At 46.2% G+C, this 21,371-nt stretch overlaps 1 pseudogene; it reads left to right on the plus strand.

Annotated features, from left to right (window-relative positions):
* LOC131096400 (zinc finger protein 239-like) overlaps positions 1-21,371 on the plus strand; it is a 193,705-nt pseudogene that overhangs the window by 57,693 nt on the left and 114,641 nt on the right.

Consider the following 21,371-nt stretch of genomic DNA (forward strand, 5'->3'; position numbering starts at 1 on the left):
CTTGGTGCCATCTGCAATTTGTGCACGGTGGACTTGATCCCCTGACCCAGATCATCAGTGAAGATATTAAACAGGACTATGCCCAACACAGATCTCTGGGGGACAGCACCAGTGCCTGGACACCAGCTGTGTGCAGCACCATCCCCACCACTCTCTGGGCCCAGCCTCCAGCCAGCTCTTAAATCTCCCAGCAAGGAGGGAACCTGCCCAAGGCGTGGGCTGCAGCTTTTCCAGGGAATGCTGTCACAGAGTGTCAAAGGCTTTGCTGAAATCCAGGCACACAACATCCACAGCCTTTCCTGCATCCACAGGTGGGTCACCTGGTCATAAAAGGAGACCAGGTTGGTCAGGCAGGACCTGCCACCCCTAAATCCATGCTGGCTGGCTCTGACCCCTTGGCCATCCTGTGGGTACCCTGTGATGGCACTCAGGGTGATCTGTTCCATAACCTTGCCTGCCACCCAGGTCAGGCTGACAGGCTGGAGTTCCCCAGCTCCTCCTTCCAGCCCTTCTTGGGGATGGGCTCACACTGGCACCTCCAGCCCTCTGGGACCTCACTGCAGAGCCAGTAGTGATGGGAAATGATGGAGAGCAGCTTGGGGAGCTCATCCACAGCTCCCTCATCCCCCTGGGATGGATCCCATCTGTTCCCAGAGACACCTGTGAGCATCTGAGTGGCTCAGCAGGTCCCCAGCTGCTTCCTCCTGGATTACAGGGGGGGCTGTTCTGGTCCCTGTGCCCATTTACCAGCTCAGGAGAACACTTGTCCTGAGAACAGCCTGTCCTAATATTGAAAATTGAGAGAAACAAGGTGTTAAGTAGCTCAGCTTTTATTTCTCTTTAGTTTCTATATTCTCCACTACATCCAATAAGGAATAGACATTCCCTTATCCCTCCTTTTGCTATACACTTTTTTATACAAAGTTTTTTTTTTTTAATGTGTTTACAGAAGTGGCCAGGTTAAGTTCTGATTGAGCTTCACGTATCTAATTTTCTTTTGGATAACATAATGACATCCTTAAACACTTCCTGAGTTGCTGGTCCTTTTTTACATTGGAGTTACCACAAAATCTGAATGGGCAGGCAAGCCAGTCATTTTCCTCACTAGATCATCTTTTGCCACACTGGCAGAGGCTGCTCCTTCCTCTTAGGGTTACTTTCTTGAAATGTGTCTATCCTTCCTGGACCCCTTTGTTTTTAAGGGCTGTTTCCCTTTAAAGAATCAGGACCTGATTTGGTACTCCCCAAATCAGCATCCTAAACAGGCCAAAGTCTGCCCTTCCTAATTCCAGTGCAGAAGTTTTGTTGCTGCCCCTCCTTCTTTCACAGAAGATCACAGAGTGGGCTATGACATCACAGAATGGGGTATATGAGGTCATAGAGCAGCTATGACATCACAAACTGCCTCTGTGATATCACAGAGCAGGCTGTGACAACACAGGTTAGAGGTATGACATCACAGAGCAGGCTGTGACATCCCAGAGGGGCTGTGTGACATCCCAGCAGGGCGGTGTCAGGTCACTGGGTTGGTCACTCTGCCCCAGCTCCCCCTCACAGTTTCTCCCAACAAGTCCAATCCTGTTCATGCCCAGCAGGGTCCCTGTCCTCCGGGATCCCCCCAGCCCACTTGGGGCCACAGCCTCCACCAAAGGATGTTCTACAGGATCCACCCCAGAGCCTGACAGGGGACAAGGGGCCAGGGCTGTGTGACCAGGACATCAAGGACGTGGGTTCTCCAGTCACTGTGGCCTGGTTTGGGTTGGCCAGGGCAGGAAAGATGTCTGGCAGCTGGAGCAGGGTCTGGGAAGGGCCTCCAAGGTGGGGCTGCAGCCCTTGGGCTGTGAGCAGAGGTTGAGGGAGCTGGGCTGGTCCAGCCTGGAGCAGGAAAGGCTGAGGGGCTCCTCATCCCAGCCTGGCAGTGCCAGCAAGGAGGGGATGGAGAACACAGAGCCAGGCTCTTCACAGGGGGCTGGTGGGAGACAAGAACCAATGGGTGGAAGGCGAAAGAGGGGAGATCAGCCAGGATAGGAGGAGATGAAATGAGTCAGGCTGGTTTCAGCATTTCCTCACCATCAAAAGCAGCCTGAACTCCCTTTCTGCATCCCCCACTGATAGCTTTGCAAATCAGGAATCATTCGAGCTGTTTTACACCCACTCCAGGATGAGCATCCTGATACAAGAACTTAATTGTGTTTACATCGAACATAGAACCGTGTTTGTCTAAATAATTTTAGTATGGAAATCACTCGTGAATGGTGCACTCATCAGACACTGCTGGGACATTGCACATAGCTCAGGGAAGAGCTGTGATTGTTATTAAATTGTGTCCTGTTCAACTATGGTCTGTTGGGCATGAAAAGAAACTTTCTGTGCCTCTGAGTCCCACCAGTTCCTGACCCATAAAGGACACAAACCTGTGTTTGGCCACCACTGGAGTTCTGGTTCCCACTCCAGTGGTGGCACCTGCACCTCCCTCCATGCCCAGAGCAGAGCTCCCTTGTCCCAGAGAGTCCCTGGCAATGCAGGGATGAAGGAAACAGGACAGGCTGTGGGGATCAGGGGCAGGGCACAGCCAGGGATTTGGGGTGGTTGTAAGCCCAGGGCAGGACCCAGCCATTGGCCTTGGTGAACCTCATCCAATTGTCCCGGGCCCATGGATGGCTCCAGCCTGTCCAGATCCCTCTGCTAAGCTTCCTGCCCTCCAGCACAGCCACACTCCCACCCAGCTTGGGCTCACCTGGGAACTGACTGAGGGTGCCCTCAATGGCCTCGTCCAGATCAGCAATAAAGAGATTTCACTGATCTGGCCCCAATCCTGAGCCATGGGGACACTCCTGGATGTGACTCCTTTCCTCAGCTGCTCTGAGTGCCAGGGATTGGATGAGGGAAATGGTGGGGAGGGGGTAGGGACAAAGTGATTGATGGTCGTCCATGAAGGGTCTTGATTTTCATATCTGTTCAGACTGCCTGAGGAGGTGCTGGGGATCAATTATCAGTTGGAGATTGCTGATATCAATCTGTAAACAGGAAAACTAAACAGAACAAAACAATTATCTCTTCATTGTTTTCGATATAGTAGATTCACTTTGAAAACACTTCTGAAATCTGTCTAATTAACCACAGAAGAACTGAAGATTTGAATTATTCCCATTGGCTTGTCTTGTATGGATGTTTTGAACAAATGTGAATGAGCCTTTGTCACTGAATTCCTGAACTGAAGAGCTCAACAAAGAAGAGGCCTCTGAAAACTAAAGTTCATCAGCAACCTCTAAGGTGCTGAGGATCCATCCCCATCAGAGCAGCAATGAACAGAAATGGGCACAGCTTTGTGGCTGCCCCAGCTCTGGCATGGACCCTGGGCCTGGAGCAGGAGCAGCTCCTGAGGGCCGCAAGGCCACTGCTCTTGTGCTGCCCTGGGCAGATGGGATGGCAGCAGGGGCTGCAGAGCCCTCAGCACCTCAGCCCGAGGGGAGCAGGGCAGCCAGGGAGCCTCCTTTGGCCTTGGCCAAGCACCTTCCCCCATGGCTGGGGCTGAGTCCTGTGGCAGCTGCAGCTGCTGCTGTGCCCTTGCCAGGGCGGAGGCCGTGGGGCAGTGCCCAGAGCAGCCTGGCCTGAGCAGAGCTGTGGGGCCAGAGCCGGCTGGGCTGGGCTGGGGAGAGGCCCTTGGTGCTGCCCAGAGCTCAGGGCAGCTGGCAGAGCTTGCAGGGAGCTGGGCTGGGCTCAGAGAGCCCGGCCCAGAAACCATCAGTGTCCATCCCAGCCTGGCTGAGTGTGCAGGGGCCAAGAAGAGCAACCCAGGGTCTGCAAGTTCTCTGGGTGGGAGCTGAGCTTGTGAGCCCTTGAGCTCTGCCAAGTGCTGGGGCTGCACCTCCAGCTCCAGAGGAGATGGGACAGATGGGAGCAGAGACAAATCATTCCTGCTGGATTCCTTCTTGTGTCTGCTTAAACAGGTTACCTGGATCCATATGTAGAGGAGGTGTTTTGTGTCAGATAACACTGGTAGAACTAGAAGATTAATGTTATTTGCCTGAAAATAATATTTCATGCATAATACCAATAAGTAATAAAAGACACATATGATCAGAAGAGCATCTGAGTTTTACAGAGGAGGAGAGACTCATTGATATTTCAGAGGTCAAACCTGTTCCAATACTTTTCTCAGGGCTTCCTTGAGATGAGAGGCGACCAGCAGAGGACAAGGCCAGCCAGAGCTCTCTGTCCTGGCAGCTTTTGTCTAGGAGAACTCTTGCATATAGGGAATTTTTCAGGGGAAGTATCAGTTTTGTCCATGGACACCTGGAAATACGGATGGTTCTTTTCCATAGGAAGAAAAGCACAGAGCCCCAGTGCTCCAGGGGCTGATGAGAGGCAGCCCTCAACATTCCAAGATTGGCTGGACTTGTCAGGTGGCCCCTGGGAGGCCAAACCAGCCAGATCAGTTTCATCTACCCTTGGTTCCAGGAGGCCCTGCAGTATCACAATGTTCTCCTTGCTTCTGCAGTGTCACAATGGCCCAGTGCTTCCATGAGGCCCTGCAGGGTCACAGTGGCCTTTTGATTCTATGGGGCCCCACAGTATCACAATGGTCTCCATGATTCCATGGGGCCTTGCAATTCCACAATGCTCTCCATGGATCCACAGTGCCCTGCAGGATCACAACGGCCCTTTGGTTCCACGAGGCCCTGAAATGCAGCAATGGCCTCTTGGTTCCACAAAGCCCTGCTGCTTCACACTGGGCCTTTGGGACCACGCGGCCCAGCAGAGCCACACTGATGGCCTTGGTGCCATGAGGCCCCTCAGTGTCACAATGGTCTCTTGGATCCATGGTACCTTGCAGTGTCACAACGGATACTTCATTTCTGAAGGCCCAGAAGTGTCACAATGGTCTACATTGTTCCATTAGGCACGTGAGGAAGCTCTCAGGAAGTCAAGGGCAGGCAGGCTTGTTGGGAAAGGCAGCTTTTGTCTGGGAGCAACCCTGGATATTGGAAATTTTGGAGGGGGAAGCCCATTCTGGCCATGGATGCTTGAATGAGAAGGGCAGTTCTTTTCCATTTGAAGGAAAGCCCAGAGCTCCAGGGTTTCAGGGGTATGTGAGAAGAGACCCTCGACATGCCAAGGGCAGTTGGACCAGTCAGGCCAAGCCAACCAGACCTGTTCCCTGTTCCCTAGGATCCATGGGGCCCTGCAGTGTCACAGTGGTGGTGTCATATTGGATCCTTGGTTCCATCAGGCCCAGATGTGTCACACTGGCCTCTTGTGTCCATGGGGCTCCAGAGTGTCACAATGGTCCCTTGCTTCAATGAGGCTTTGCAGTGTCATAGGGGTCTCCTTGGTGCTGCAGTGTCACAATGGATCCTTGGTTCTATAGGGACTCACAATGTCAGAAGGGTCTCCTTCGTTCCATGAGGCCCTGCAGAGCCCCTTGATCCAACGAGGCCTCCAAGTGTCATCATGGCCTCCAGGATTCCATGAGGCCTCACAATGTCACAATGGACCTTTGGTTCCATGGGGTCCTGCATTGTTCCATGAATCCTTAGTTCCATGGGGCCCTGGAGCGTTACAATGGACTCCTTGGTTCCATGGTGCCACACAGTGTGACAACTGCCCCTTGGCTTGCCAAGACTCCGCAGTGTCACAATGGTTCCATGCTTCCATGAGGCTTTGTAGTGTCAGAATGGTCTCCATGATCCCATAAGGCCTTGCAGTGTCACAACGGACCATTGGTTTCATGGAGCCCCACAGTGTCACTGTGGTCCCCTTGGCTCCACAAGACTCTGAAGTGTCACAATGGCCCTTTGGTTCCACAAGGCCTCCAAGTGTAAAAATGGCCTCCATGATTCCATGAGGCCCTGCTGTGTCACAATGGATCTTTGGTTCCATGATGCCCCAGAGTGTCACAATGGCATTGCTGCTTCCACGGTTTTAGAATGGACTCTTCATCCCATGGCCACCAACAGTGTTCACTGTTGTCCCCTTGATTCCACCAGGCCCTGCCATGCTTTAATGGCCCCTTGGTTCCAGTGGGTCCCAAAGTGTCAGAACAGTCTCCATTGTTCCATGAGGCCCCACAATGTCACTGCGCTCCCCTTGGTTCCACAGGTCCCCACAGTGGAACAATGGACTCTTAGTTCCATCAGGTTCCTCAGTCCCAATGGTCTCCTTGGGTCCGCAGTGTCACAGGGGCCCCTTGGTTTCATGTGGCCATGCTGTGTCACAATGGCTCATGGTTCCATGAGGCCACACAGTTTAACAAGGGACCCTTGGTTCCACGAGGCCTAGCTGTCTCACAATGGACTTGTGGTTCCATGAGCTTTCACACTGCCAGTAGCAGTCTCCTTGGTTCTGCAGTGTCACCATGGACCCTTTGTTCCATGAGGTTCTGCAGTAGAACATGGTCACCTTGGTTCCGTGAGGTTCTGCAGTGTCACAATGGACCCATGGTTCCACCAGGCCTTGCTGTGTCACAATGGCCCCTTGGTTCCAAGAGGTTTCTCAGAGTCACAATGGTCTCCTTGGATCCACAGTATAACAACAGGCCATTGGTTCAATGTGGCCCCAATGTGCCAAAATGGATTTTGGTTCCATGGGGTTCTGCTGTGTCACCATGGACCCTTTGTTCCATGAGTTTGCACAGTGTCACAGCTGACTCCTTGGTTCTATGAGGCCCTGCTGTCAGCAAATCTCTTAAATATCAGAATAAGGCTCCTTAACACTCATTTGCTATTTCAGAGGGTATCATTTATTCAGGCCTGAAGTCTAGGAGGCATAACCATCAATCTCACATGGACATGTAGTTCTACCAGTTGGCCCTGCCAGAGCCAACTTGGGCAACACTTTGGCCATGGCTGCTGGCCCTGGGCCTGAGGCAGGAGCAGGAGACAAGTGACCCTTGCAGGCCTGGGGCCTCATTGCCTCCTTGTCCCTGCTCAGCAGCCTGGCAGGGGCCGCCCCATGCTCCTGCCCTTGCCATTGCACATCCCCACATGCCAGTGCCCATCCCGGGAAGAGCCCTGAGCAAGGAGGGAGGGACAGGATCTGCCTGGCCAGGGGCTGGGGCTCAGGCCTTGGCCCTTTGCATTCCTCAAACACATCCAGCTTTGCTCAGCACCAGAGACACCTTTGCCTTGTTTGTCCCCAGCTGTCATCACTGCCTCCAGTGTTCTTCTCTAACTGGAACCTGGGGACCCTTTCTCAGTCGTGTTCCTCAGTGGGAACCATTAAAACTTCAGGAAACTTCAAACTTTCAATTTAAGTTTGAGTTCTTGAGAAGTTTTTTGAAGACACTCTCAGGGACTGAGTCTGATGTAAACAACAGCAAAGCCCTGAGAGGGTCATTAAAATTTTCCAAGTCCTGTTATGGAGAAAGATTTCAAACACCTTGTAAAAAAATACACATTCCTATTTTAAAGGAAGTATTTTATTTTATTTCTCTTTTGAGCAGATCTGGTTGCAGGATTCTGTGATTAATATTGACCCAGAGTCTCCCCTCAGCAGCTCTGGTCTGCTCACAGAAGCCATGCCTGGAGCTCTGACCCAGTGTGGACAACCTTGCTCCACATTGCCCAGCCCCATCCTGTCTGTCCTCACTGCCCTGGGCCCTGCTGTGCTTGCAGAGCTGGATGCACTCAGCCTAAGAGCGGATTTCTCTTTTTGTACTTTTTGCAGCAATCTGAAACTGTTGAGTTTCTCACTGCAAACAGACACACTGCTCAGGTGTGTGCCAGCCCCAGGTGCCACCAAAGGCACTGCAGAGCTGCCCTGGGCCAGCTGTGAGGGTGGATCATCAGCCCAAGCTGCACTGGGCCCCTGCAAGGGGCTGTAGCCATGAGCACTGCACTGACCCCACTGCTGGGTTTGACTGCCACGGCCACCGTGAGAAATGAAACTGTCCTTGGAAACACTGGGGAGGACTGGGACATACTGGGGACACTGGGAACGCTGTGGGAGAGACTGGGACATACTGGGAGTGACACTGGGGAGGACTGGGGCAAACTGGGGACCCAAGGAATGCTGAGGGGGAATCTGGGTGGATTGGGATGGACACTGAGGGTACACTGGGACATACTGGAAGGTACCAGGATATACTGGGAGTGATACTTAGTGATACTGGGGACACTGGGGACATTGCGGGAAAGGCTGGGGACACTGGTGCATCCTGTGCATGACATTGGGGGGAAACTGAAAGGGACAGGGAAGAAACTCAGGTGTATTGGGAGGGACTGGGCTGTACTGGGAGGGACTGGAGGGGTACTGGGTTTGTACTGGGTTCTACTTGGGTTGAAATGGGCTGTACTGGGATGGAGTGGAGGCTGGTGCATGGCCTGTTCCCGCCTCCTCCCCAAACCATTTGCCGAGGCTCCCGCCCATCACTTCCAGCAGCCTATCAGCGCCAGAAATCCGGGCCTGGGGGCGGTACCTCGATGGACGCCATCTTTTATTTTTGACTACAACTCCCATCATGCACCATAGCAGTCGGGACTACAAGCCCGTCAGGTCCAGCGCTCCACAGAACCCCGGGATCCTCCCCCATCTGTTCCCTAAGTGTCCACCAGACCCTCCAGTATCCTTCAGTGCCCCCTCAGCGCCCATTCTGGACGAAAACGTCCCCGGATCCCCTGAGTGCTCCCAACCCCACAGATGTCCGGTACAGCCACTTCTGGGAATTCATCTCCTCTCCTCTCCCGCGGCCCCAGAGCCCCTCAGAACAGTCCCGCGCCAAAAAATCCTGCCGTGTCCCGCACTCTAAGGAGCCTGGTTGGAACACCCAGAGATCCTTGCAAGTGCTCCCAAACCATTTAAGTTCCCCCGAGGTCGTCAAGTCGCGGCTTGGACACAAAAGTGTGCCCCGAGAGCCTTCCCGGACCCCCAAATATCGTGCTTGAACCACTTCCGTAACTACAGCTCCCATCATGCTCCGCGCCTCACCGAGAGCCATTGCAGCTGCGCCTATAACTCCCGTGATGCTCCGCGACCCCGTTTAACCCTTCGATACCCGCGCTTACAATTCCCATCACCCCCTGCTCCCCTGAGCGCCCCGTTGGAGTCCCCCAAGGGCCCGCCCGGATCCCGAGGGGCCCCAAATTCCCCTCCCTGACCTCCAAGGGCCCTCCTCGACCCCCAAGTGCTGCCCCGCGCCCCGAACTGTCCCTCAGAATCCCTGAGTGCCCCTCCAAGTGCCCACCCGGCTCCCCCAAGTGTCCTCCAGACCCTCAAGTTCTCTCTGAATTCCCTCTCCAGACCCAAAACTCCCCTAAATGGGCCCCAGAAATGTCTCCGTGGACCCCAAAGTGCCGCCCCTTGACCCTATTGGAGAAAAAGTTTATAAAAATGGTGCCAAAAGGACTACAAATATTATTAGTTACCGTAAAGAGGAAGAAATAAATAGTCAATAAAGCTTAATTAATTAATGAACGGTGATGTGTTTACTTTGAACTAATGAGAAATAATTTTTTTGGTTGCTAAAATTGTATTGATTTTTAAATATAAATATAAAAATTAGGTAGTAAAATATTGAATAATACTATCATAATTAGAATAATATAAATATAATTTTGTTACTTAAATAAATTTTATTTTGAAGGAAAAATGCTTAAATTTTTTTCATGTTTTGTGATGTGAGATATGGTGAGGTTTGAGGTGCGAAACAGCTTGTCCAAACAGGCTCAGCCTGCAAGGGGCTCATTCTTCTCCCTGCCCAGACCTCCTAAGGAGACATTCAGCATCACGATCACCTGAGGAATGCTTCTGTCCCCTCTTCTCTGAAATAAAAATAAAAAAATATTTCCTTGACTAAAACCAAAAATCCTTATGTGCACTTTGGAATCTCCCTCCTGAAGAGAACTCCAAACTGACTCCAATCCCTGCACAAGCCCTGGAGACTGGAAGACAATGGAAGGGAGACAAAGAGCTCCTGAGGGCTTTCTGTATTTTAATCAGCCCCACGCTGGATTTGGGGCTGGCTCCAGGAGCCTCAGGCACGCAGAGAAGGATGGAGAGGCTGCTCAAGGAGTCAGCAGCAAAACTCCAAGTGCCTTGGAGCATGGCTGGGCCCCAGGGAGGGCAGGGAGTGCCAAAGGCTGCCCAGGGCCTGGTGAGAGCAGATCCTTGAGGGCAGGATTGCAGGGAGCCCAAGGCTCTGAGCAGGGAACTGCAATGCTGAGCAAGGCCTGGCTTGGCTGGGTTTTCTCTCCTTTCAAGAGTCTCTGGGTAGGCACTGTTGGTTTCAGGTCCATGGTCCCTGTGCTGCTCTTGGCCTGTTCTGGTTAGTGTGACGAAGGCAAAAGCTCTGATTATAGTCCTGATGATGTGTTATATTTTCTCTGGTTAGAAGTGTTATTTTAATTCTTCATTTGCATGGTGGCTTGGTGTTCTAGGGGTTTTCGTTAGGTCATTCTTTTCTGTTATGTCTTATGGGATTTTCATATTTGGTTATTATGTGACACAGGCCTCTTCTTTATGGTGTTGGGTGGTTCAAAATCTTAGATGGGAGTGGGAATGATAGTAAAAGATTCTAAAATCATAAAATTTCGGGATTTAGAAAGAAGCTAGACATAGTGGGGCCGTAGAAAAATGTTAAAAATAGACTCTGGAAATGTTAGGCTTTGTGTTTGCCAGATCATGTGAAATTGCACCTGTGTAAGCAGTATATGATAAATGATGTAATTGTTAGATGTGATGATTGTTTAGTAATTAAATACAATTATTGTATAATCATAAGAAGAATCCTGAGAAACTATGTTAGATGTTTGAGGGGGGGTCACGATGAGACCATGCTTGGCTGAAATCTATGTATACAATAGAACAATATAAGTTTAATAAATAAGTTTAATCATAAACATGAAAGTTATATAAGGATTGACTATAAAAACATGTTTGTCCCGAATGCATGTCGGAGACAGATTTGGGTTTGTACCCCTGACACCCTGAGCTTATCAATAAAAGCACCTGCATAGAATCATTCTCATGATTATGTGCTTCTGAACACTAACAGGAGCAGTGGGGGGAACACCTGACAGTGAGGGGATTTACATAATTATAAATCTTTTAACTAGCATTGGAACTTGACATAACTATTAAACATTCAACAAACAATCTATAAATAACATTGGAACTTTATATTAACTCCTTTAACAATGAACTTTATATCAACTCCTTTACAATTGATTCTCTACAATTTCCCCCTCTAATCGTTCGACTGGGCTCAAGCATGCATCATTTAGCAATTACTTCTTCCTGAAAGTACAATTTTTAATATTGGTTGTAAATTTGCTTGGCATCTTCACGTTCTTGATCATTCATTATCATGATTACTTTTACTTCTTTTTTATTAAGCTCTTTTGGTATCATTACACTTGCTTGTACAGCAGATGCTACAACTCAGATTATACAGGGGAGCATGCAAGGTAGGAGGATCAAACCAGCAATTTCACATAAGATGAAAAAAGTCTGGTTTTTCCCACCAGTTTCCTTTTACTGACCAGAAATTGTCCCACCAGCTGGTATCAAATGTAGGGGTCCACTCTTGTGTTCCAACATAAGCTAACTTCCAGATTTCCTTTGAGATATTTCTAATGACTTCACTGCAGTCATCTATTTCTAAGCAGCACTCAGAGGAGTTAAATTTTCCACATATGCTTCCATCATCAGCTAATAAATAATCTACTGCTAGTCTGATTTGATACACTACAGTTCTAGTCTGGGATAGTTGCTCATTTATGTGGTCTAAAGCTAGAGAGGTTCGGTTCGATACCATCTCGAATACTGCCTGTAATCTCAGAATCCGATTTAACCCCGTATAAATTGGGGTCCGGTGTCCCCAGGACCCATCTTGAGCCTTGGTCGCCGATCCATGAGTGCAAATTATTTCCTGGGGGGTCCATACTGTGTTTTTCCGTGTCTGTGTTCCTCCAATTTCAATTAAGTTTCTTTTTGGTCAGCTAGATTTGTTGAAATAATCACATACTGGGACCCCTAGGTTCGATCCAGACTCTTTTGGGAGTAAGAAAAATGACGGTTTAATAATTCCGATAGTGCAAGTGCTGCTTCACTCCCCGGGTAATTCAGTGTAAGCCACATTCCCACATATCCAAACCAGGTTTTCTGGAGCTTTCCAGGAAGCATCGATGATAGTCATGGGAAATTCCCAGTACTTGGATATTTCTCTCACTTCCCAGAGTGGGTCTATTCCTTTTATTCCTTTCTTTATTTCGTTATTTATTACTTTATTTATTTCTTTATTTAATCCTTTATTTATTCCTTTTCCAGTACACTCATGGAGTTTAGATCCTTCTCAGCAGATACACCCTGTTTCTTTCTTCCCAATTAATTTTTAGTGTTAAATTTATTACTTTAAATTATTATTATTACTATTATTATTATTATTATTATTATTATTATTATTATTATTATGCATTATATTATATTATATTATATTATATTATATTATATTATATTATATTATATTATATTATATTATATTATATATAATGATTACATATTTATGATTAAATAATATTATTATATATAACTTATATAAAACTAATATATAATTAATGTTAATAATATTAATTAATATATATTATATATATTATATAATATACATAATTATAGATATAATATATAATTAATATTATTTTATATAATATATATATTATAATACATAATACATATTATATAATTATAATATATATATTAGTATATATATTATATATTATTAAATATATAATATAATATATATTATATACATATTATAATAATATATATTATATATTATATATTAATCAATATTATATATATAATAACATAATATAGTATATATTATATAGAATATTAATATTATATATAACATTAATGTATATTAATATTATTTTATGATTATTATATTAACATTTAAAGTATTTTAAAAATTAATATTACTTCTTATTATTTAATAAATAATATTTTAAAAATTAATAATATTCATTATTTAATGAAAATTTAAATTGATAAATTAAAATGATATTGTTTATTATTTAATAAATAATATTTATTTATCCAATATATAAATAATAAATAATACTTCCAGTATTTATTGCGTTTTCTAGGGACCTACCCAGCTACTGGATGTTTTATTTTTAAATATCTCTTACAGGATATTTCTCCTACTGGGGTTTTATAAATTTATACATTTTATACATTTTCCCTTTCGTAGATATACACTACTCTTCTCCAATTATTTTAGACTTCAAATCCCACCATTCTTTTCCTCTTTGTCCAATAGCTGGTACCTTTTGTCTTGTTTGTGTCCATTTTAAGATTTCTATTGGTCTTAAGCTGATCCCTTCCCAAGACCAGACTTTGGCCATTTGTGTATTTCCACAGATCCAGCAATTAGTTAAATGTAACTCTTTCCTAATCTTTTCCACTAAATCTATGAACAAGTTTTTCCCATGAGATGTTTCTAGGTCTTCTTTCTCATTTACTGATGTTGTTACTTCTTTCTCTTTTATTAAGTTTGCTGTGCCTTTTTGATTGGACTTACGTTCAAAGCAAAGCCAAGCATCTCCTATAGGACGCTTCCCAAGCAGTCATTGCAGTCATTCTATATTTTGTGAAATCCAGTAAGTCTTCCCTTCCCCTAGACAGGTTGCTAACAGAGAGAGGTTGGCACCGTTTAGGTTTAAATTTGTATGTGCTCGTATTAAAGATCCGGTTTCTTCCCCTCTGTAAAGGGGGTGGTAACATTTAGCACGTGGGCTCTTCTGACTTCCCAGTGTGATGTTAAACAAGTTAGATCAGTAAGAGCATTCCCAGGAGTCTGGTATGAGGCATTCCCCTAAACTCTACAACTACTGAGCTGCACCCAGTGATTGGAGTGGCTGTTTTTAGGCAGACGGTAGACTCACCCAGCCTTGCCTGCTGGTTATGCTTTTCTCCTACAGAAGAGCTTGTTGGTTTTAGTACAGAGTTTTTTATTCTCTCAGTGTCAACACATTTGATTTTTCTTTACTAATTTATTTTTACCCTGAGGGATGTTCTATAGGAGATTACTTTATACACAAAGATTAGAGTTCACTGGGGTATTTTAAATTTTTAACACAAAAACATTCATCTAAAAACCTTGAATTCAATGGTCAGATGACTTTAAGAATTTTCGGTATCCAAAATGATAGATAAAATACTCACACCAAACAAATAGCAAGGTATTTACTCTTATGCCTAACCCTACAAAATAATAGTATGATTTTATGCTAATCCTACAAAATCATAATACACCTTATGCCTAATCCTACAAAATCATAATATACGCCGAAACAAACAAAGGCTCCAACGCAAACTAAAAATTCTTCATTATTTAATAAACACTAACTAATAATACATGCAACAGGAAAGTATCTACTTTTCAAACTCAAAAGTAAAATATAAATAACATTAACTAAAATTTTTAACAGTTCTTAACAAGTTTTGATTATTTAAACAGTTCTTAACAAGTTTTTGACTATAGACAGTCTCCAATAGTCTTTAGGTCTCCTCTGGAGGGTTAGCTTTAGATTGTCTGAGTGATTAGTCACAGTCCATTCATTAGAAGACTTAGTAGGAGATATGGTTGGTTTTGACTCTTCAGTGGGAGGTGTTACAGGTCCTTTAGTCTGGGTTATATTTGTCCACCCCTTCTCTTGGGTCATATGGCTGTATTGGTGGTGAGTAGGACCTGAAAATGGCCTTCAAACTTAGAGGTTAAAGGTGAGGAGTTCCATGATTTAACTAACACCCAGTCCCCTGGATTGATGTTATGTCCCTTAGTGTCTAAGGGAGAGGTTTGAGGGAGATAACCCTTTTTCCTCAGATCTTTGAATCTCCTTCCGATGGCCTTTGCCTATTTTTGGGTGGCTGTCTCTCCTTCTGGATAAATTCCCGTGCTATACGGGCTTGTCAAGAAGGGGAGTCCAAACATCATTTCATACAGTGAGACTCTTATACCTGTTCGAGGCCTTGTTCTAATTTGTAACAGTGCTAAGGGTAGACATTTAAGCCAATTCATCTGGGTTTCTGTAACTAATTTAGTTAACGTGTTTTTGATGGTTTTATTCATTCTTTCTACTCTTCTGGGGCTCTGGGGTTGCCAATGGGCTGTGCAACCTCCATTTCATTCCCAGGGCTTCAACAACTTGTTGTAAGACTTTGGCAGCAAAATGTGGACCTCGGTCAGAATCGACATTATTTATCAAACCCATATTGGGGAATGATGTTTTCTAGGATTGCTTTTGTGGCTGCTTGGACTGTCTCTGTTTTGGTCAGGAACGCCTCTACCCAATGGGTGAGGTGATCCACGGTCACTAATAAGTGTCTGTATCCCTGAACAGGGGACATTTCTGTGATGTCTACCTGCACGCTTTGGAACGGCCGCAAGGCCAACTCTCTTCCCCCAGATCAGACGGTACTCTTCTCATTAATTTCTGATTAATTTGTTGGCAAGTTAAACATCCCTTGGTAACTGCCTTTGCTATGTTAGGTACTCCCATGCACATTTGATCCCTTGGAAAGTGGTCACATAATCCTTATATTCCCCAATGGGTCAACTCGTGTAACTCCATCATCACCTTTTGGGCTAGAGCTTTATTTAAAATTTGCCATCCATCAGAGGTCCACCATTCTTCATTTTCTTTTTGCTATCCTCTCATCTTTTCTAACTCTCTTAATTCTTTCTCATCAAAGGTGGGTCTTTCCTCTGTTCTTTCCCCACTAGGTGTTCCTTCTATCTTAAGAATTTTAATTGGACTACCTTGTTCTAAGGCTACTTCTTTCACTACTTGATCAGCTAATCAATTTCCTTTCATTTTAATCGTGTCCCCTTTTTGATGTCCTTTTATGTGAACTTTGGCTATCTCTGTTGGTTTCCTCAGGGACTCTATTACTAATTTTCTTAGCTCTTCATGTATTAAATTTTCGCCTTTAGAATTAAGGTACCCCTGTTCTTCCCATATTTTTCCAAATGTATGGGCAATCCCAAATGCGTACTGGGAGTCAGTATAGATTGTTCTTTTGTCTTTTTCTAGTAAAGGGCACAGATTTCACAGCACCGGGCACACCAATTTGAGGGTAGCTTTCCCATTTCCTCAACTTACGTATTCTGCCCATCTATGATTGCATACCCTGAGACCTGTTTACTGGCTTCCATTTGTGATGATCCATCTGTAAATAAAATTCTCCCATATGGGAGCAGCCCTTTTTCTAAATATTCTCTCACTTTAGTCTGCATTTCAATAATTTCTAAACAATCATGCTCCAGGTCTGTCAACAGCTCTCCTGTGAGGAACTGGGCTGGATTTAAACATTTTGAAGTGACACATTCAAGGCCCTTGGTACTTATTAGGATGACTTCATACTTTAGTATTTGGGCGTCGGTTAGCCACTGAGGGGCCTTGTGACTTAAAACATCTTTTACATTGTGTGGGGTATGAACCCGGATCTTCCCCTTTCAGGTTAATTTCTGTGTGTCTTCTTTTAGCGTGGCTGTTGCCTCTATCACTTGCACACAGGCTGGCCACCCTCTGGCTACTGGATCTGGTAACTTGGAGAGAGATGCGACCGGCTTCCTGCATCCTCCCCAGTCCCGTGTAAGGACTCCGCAAGCTGTCCCCTCTTCCATGTTTACCAATAGGTCAAAGATCTTTTTAAGGTCTGATAGGCTCAGTACAGGGGCAGGGGACAATTTAATTTTCAGATTCCGAAGCTGTTCCTTGTCATTTGAGGTCCAGGTTACAGGCTCTGATTCATTCAATTTGCCATATGGAAATTTAACACTCTTATTATACTGATCAAGCCATAATCTGCAATACCCAAACAAACCTAGTAATTTTCTAACGTCTCTTTTGGTCTTTGGGGCAGGGATGGACAGAATTCCCAACATTCTCTTGGGGCTTCACCTTTTATACCCTTGGGTGATTATATGTCCTAGATCTGTTACTTCTTGTTTCACAAATTGCAGTTTCTTTTGTGATACTTTTAGGCTTTTTTCCCCTAAGAAATTTAGGAACTCTATGCTAGAACTTCTAACTTTGTCTTGTTCTCCCTCTGATGCAAGTAAATCATCAACATATTGTAAAATATTTACCCCATTCTCAGGTTTAAACTGTTCTAGGAGTTCTTCTAGAGCTTGCCAAAGAGATTCGAGGATTCTCTAAACCCCTGGGGAAGACCTGTCCACCTTAGTTGCTGTTTTCTTTTCTTTTCAATGTCCTCCCATTCAAAGGCAAACCAGTTCCGGCACTCTTCAGCCAGGGGACATGCCCAGAAGTCATCCTTTAAATCCACGACTGATAACCGTGCATGCTCCTCAGGTACTTGGCTTAAAAGGGTGTACGGGTTTTGTACTACCGGGTGCCTCACAAGCATTCTTTTATTAACTTCTCTTGAATCTTGTGCTAATCGTTAACTTCCATCAGCTTTTCTCAATGCTAGTATGGGAGTATTATGTGGAGACATGCATGGTGCTAAAATCCTTCCTTTAATAGCTGGTCAGTTACTGGGGCTGGTCCTTTCTTTCCCTCTGGGGAAATTGGATACTGCCTTACCTGAATGGGGGAGATGTCTTTCTGTATCTCTGCTTTTATTCGTGGCATATTCAAACAACCAATTTTTCCCTCCCCCATCCATGTGTTTGGATTGATTTCATCTATGTCTCCCTTTGTTAAGACCATTACTTGTACTACCATTTTTCTTTCTTTTGGGATTACTCCAGTTCTCAATTTGATTTGTAAATCATGTCCTAATAAATAACAACCTAACTTGTGGATGTAAATGAAATTAGCTCAACACTTTCTTGAATTTCCTCTAATTTCTACATCTTCTATAATCTGGGCCTCCAATGGTTCTCCTTTGGCCCCTCGTACTTTGCAGACCTTTTTACCGACTGTGATTCCTGTTGTTATTTTAGTCACACATGACTTGTCTGCTCCGGTATCAACTAAAACTTCAAATTCATCATTCTGGGGACAATCTCGAAATTTACAAAGGGCTCTTCCAGATGATTCATTAAATTCCCCAGGGCATACAACCCTTGACACCCCTATTCTGCATACTTCTCGTTTCTTCTTAAGATGTTCTCTAGAGCTTCTTGCTCCCAGGCTATGGCTTCATCTAATTGGAGTTTCTTACAATTTCTCTTTAGATGTCCTTTCTCTCCACAGTAATAACAGTATTTGTCACTGGGTAGAGCCCTAGTCCCTTTTGGTCCAATGAAACCTTTGTCTCTTCTAAGTGGTTCTACTGGCCTGTATTTGTTGGCTCCTCCACTTTCTCTGACTATGGCTACCATAATTTTAGCTTTTCTTTTTGTCTTTTTTTCTTCTCTTCTCAGATATACTCTTATGGCTTCTCTCAGCAGTTCATTATACTTTTTTCCTGCCAGTCCTCTATTCTTTCTAACTTTCATCTGATAGCACGCCAGGATTTACTTATAAATTGTACCTTGAGAAGGACTTGGCCTTCTGGGCTATCTGGGTCAACATCAGAGTAAATCTGGAAGTTTTACTTTACCCTATTAAGCCATGGTGCTGAGGTCTCGTCTTTTTCCTGGGTGCTGTTAAATGCTAACCTGGTATTACTCCCTCTAGGGACTGATTCTTTTATCCCTCTGGTCATCAGGGACCTGTAATCTCTCATGTTCCTTCTCTCCTCTTCTTGATTAGAGTCCCAGCTAGGCTCCACTAAAGGCTTTTTTTTTTTGTCACCTGGGGGCCTGGGTTGGTTTTCTTGCTCCCAAATTTTCATTCCTGCAGTTCTTATTAATCGAGTCTTTTCTGGGGAAAATAGGATGTTAAAGGTGGAGTTCAATTCTCCCCATGTATAAATATTGGGGGCTAAAAATGGATTAATTTGATTTGCTATTCCTACTGGGTCTTCCACTAAATTTTGCAATTCTTTCTTAAAATTCCTTAATTTGGATGCAGTCAAGGGAGCATTTACAAATCCAATCTCTCTGGCCACCCTGCCCATGGGAACTTCTCTGAGGGGGAACAATTTTTCCACTTTACCCACTTTGGACCGGGTGTTACAACATCAGCTATGGAGGCTGACTGGGTAACTTCACTCTTGGGCATGAGATTCTGAGATGTTTTTTGGCTTCTCATTTGTGCTGTGGGAGGCAGAGCAGGAACTTGCTGGTGAATAAGGGGTGCATGAGATGGTAGAGGTAAGGGAACAGTAGTGAAGGGTAAAGAGAGTAAGGAGAGGGTAGAGGGGAAGGTGTTGGAGGTATAACTGGGTTAGGAGGTGGTAAAGGAATGACAGCTGGGAGAGGAGGAGGAATTGGGTCCACAGCAAGAAGAATTGGAGGAAGGATTTGAGGTACTGCAAGGGTAGGGTGAAGTAAGTGGTCAAGGAGGTCCCAATTTTTGTTAGCCTTCCCAGCCTCTTCTTCTTTTACTTTACTAGCTTGCTTTCCCTCTTTTAATTTATAGACTCTTGTATTTTCCTCCTCTGAGGCGTGCTTTACCCAACAGGTGACATTCTGTATGTGATGGGCCTTTTGCAGGAACTTGGGGCAAAACAGAACGTGCATCACCTTCGGACAGAGAGGTAGGTATCTCAGGATATGTTTAAGGATGTTGTTAGCTCATGCAAAATGAAAATTAGACAGGTGAAAGCTTAAGACTTAACCAGGCCACATCTGTGAAGAATAATAAAAATGTTTCTATAAGTACATTAATGGAAAAACAAGGTACAAGGACAATCTCCATTCATTATTAGGGGAGATGTGGTTACCAAATATGAGAGAAAGGCTGAGGTACTTAACCCCTTCTTTGCCTCAGTTTTCAAGAATAAGTCAAGTTATCCTCAAGAAAAGTGTTCTCCTGAGCTGGTGGATGGGCACAGGGAGCAGAACAGCCCCTGTAATCCAGAAGGAAGCAGCTGGGGACCTGCTGAGCCACTCAGATGCTCACAGGTGTCTCTGGGAGGAGATGAGATCCATCCCAGGGGGATGTGGGAGCTGGTGGATGAGCTCCCCAAGCTGCTCTCCATCATTTACCATCAGTGCTGGCTCAGCAGGGAGGGCCCAGAGGGCTGGAGGTGCCAGTGTGAGCCCATCCCCAAGAAGGGCTGGAAGGAGGATCTGGGGAACTCCAGGCCTGTCAGCCTGACCTGGGTGCCCGGCAAGGTTATGGAACAGATCACCCTGAGTGCCATCACAGGGCACCCACAGGATGGCCGAGGGGTCAGAGCCAGCCAGCGTGGATTCCAATGTCTGCATGGAAAGGTCTGGATGAGGGGAATGTGTCCAACATCAGCAAATCTGCAGATGACACCAAACTGGGTGTGAGTGTGGATCTGATGGAGGATGGAGGTAGGAGGGCTCTGCACAGGGCCCTGGACAGGCTGGATCCAGGGCCGAAATCCAACAAGGTGAGGTTTAATAAGTCCAAGTGCTGGGTCCTGCACTTTGGGCACAACAACACCTGCAGTGCTAGAGGCTGGGGACAGAGTGGCTGGACAGCAGCCAGGCAGAAAGGGACCTGCAGGGACTGATGGACAGCAGGCTGGACATGAGCCAGCAATGTGGCCAGGTGGCCAAGAATGCCAATGGCTCCTGGCCTGGATCAGGAATGGTGTGGCCAGCAGGAGCAGGGCAGGAATTCTTCCCCTGTGCTCAGCACTGGTTGGGCAGCACCTCGAGTGCTATGTCGAGTTCTGGGTCCCCTGGGGTGGGGAATTAGAAGAAATTTGTATCAGGAAGAGTAAAGAAAGCAAATGTGAAGCAGAGGAAATGCTCAGGGCAGTTTGGGGGTGGCTGTCAGGCAGCACTGGCTCTGAGCAACAGCGTCTGCAGTGGGACAGGAAACTCCCAGCTGATGGGAACAAACTTTCTGGCTGACTGCAGAGGCCCGGACAAAGCTGAGTGGTTTCCCTGGTGTCCCCCAGCCCTTGCTGGCCCCAGGGGCTGATGGCATTTGTGCTCCCTCAGTTTCATGTCCCCACACCAACAGCATGGGGGTGCTCCCCTTCTGTGTGGAATGCAAACAGGGGCTGCTGAGCCAGTGCTGCCGTGTCTGTGCCTGCAAGGATGGGGCACCTGTGTGAGCTGGGGGAGAGGCCAGGGCTGCAGAGGGGGGATGTTGTTGGCAGCTCCATGAGGATGCTCTGGGCCACTGCCCTGAGCTGTCCAGCACACTGGGGATGGATCAGCCCCTGCTCCGTTGCTCCTTCCCATCTACCCCAGGGCCCTTGCAGAGCCCCAGCCATGCTGTTTGCCCCCAGCCTGCCCACGGCCAGCCGGGGGCTGCTCACGGGGCTTTTCTGTGCTGAGCATTGGCCTGGCTGTGTTCTTGGGAGAGCCTGGGCAAGGAGCCTGGAGCCCCCAGGGCCTGGGCTGAGGCGTCAGCGCTGCCCCA

This window comes from Melospiza georgiana, unplaced genomic scaffold, assembly GCF_028018845.1.
Source record: "Melospiza georgiana isolate bMelGeo1 unplaced genomic scaffold, bMelGeo1.pri scaffold_29, whole genome shotgun sequence".
NCBI classification, from domain to species: Eukaryota; Metazoa; Chordata; class Aves; order Passeriformes; family Passerellidae; genus Melospiza; species Melospiza georgiana.